The 1131-nt window shown below is 34.1% G+C and overlaps 1 pseudogene; it reads left to right on the top strand.

The window, feature by feature from the left end:
* Positions 1-480: 480 nt before the first annotated feature.
* LOC141570842 (U6 spliceosomal RNA) lies at positions 481-581 on the top strand (annotated as a pseudogene).
* The last annotated feature ends 550 nt before the right edge of the window (positions 582-1131 follow it).

The raw sequence follows: 1131 nt of genomic DNA, 5'->3' as shown, positions 1-1131 counted from the left end.
GATCCAAAAATGATTAACTTCTTTTTAAACACAGAAATTTCCTTGATTTTTAGGCTAGTCACACAGGAAGAGAAGGCAAAAGAGGAGATAAAGGGAAAGAGAAGGGGGAGATACGTGCTTTGAGCAAGCAGTGGGTTTTGGCTTTGAGCCCTTCACCTTCCACTATCCTAAAAGCCCCTTCACTCAGAGTTTGGAACAGGGCTCAGGTCTTTTCTTTCCATTATTTATCTTGTGATTTGGGTTTTATTTTTTTAAAAAGGATTAATTTACCTATAGCATATTATGACCAAAAATAAAACTATAATCCAGAGAAGTTTGCTAATTAACTTACATATTATTGGGTGATGAGAGTATACTAGGCCTTAAGCCACGTGGGTGACAGTGTATGAATCATTTTTATCCATTAAAAATGCATTTACTGGTGGTCCATCTATACAGGTACTGAGTTGAAATAAAGATCCTACTCCGCTCACTTCGGCAGCACATATACTAGTAGTACAGTTGGAATGATACAAGGAAGATTATTAGCATGGCCTCTGTGCAAGGATGACATGAAAATTCAAGAAGCATTCTATATTTAAAAGAATAAAAAGAAATAAACGTCCCACTAATTATTACATTCATATCACCCAAACTTAGAAAAAAATGTAGTCTTAATTTCTACCTGCTATTTGTGTTTATTTAACAAAAACAGCTTTTTATTTTTTGCCCTTTATTTGCACAAAACAATATTTCCTATGTTTATTAAATCTTCTATGATGAGTCATTATGTAGTTGGTACATGCTGGGATAAGACTGCCATCCAAGAGCTTGGACTCTAGTTGGGGACGTAGATTAATCAAAATATGGTGATCTAACATGGTAATCATGTTTGTGATCTCAAGTTGAGTGTTTTACCTAGTAACAACACTATTACCTAATTTTGGGGGGAGGAGAATATTAATGGCCAACATTAGATATAATATCAGTACAGTAACATAAAATACTTTGATTTGGGTTTAACTATTTCATTTTAATTATAATAGAACATGAGTTCAACTTTCTTCACTTAATAATACTTTAAATTATAATACATCACATGAATGAAAACAGGTGGTTCTCCCTAGCCCTATCGTTGAGTTCTCCGGGCCC

Source organism: Rhinolophus sinicus, chromosome 3 (genome assembly GCF_057876585.1).
Source record: "Rhinolophus sinicus isolate RSI-liver-muscle chromosome 3, RSI-T2T, whole genome shotgun sequence".
NCBI classification, from domain to species: domain Eukaryota; kingdom Metazoa; phylum Chordata; class Mammalia; order Chiroptera; family Rhinolophidae; genus Rhinolophus; species Rhinolophus sinicus.
The sequence above is the reverse complement of the archived record's forward strand: the minus strand, read 5'-3'. Positions and strand labels throughout refer to the sequence as shown.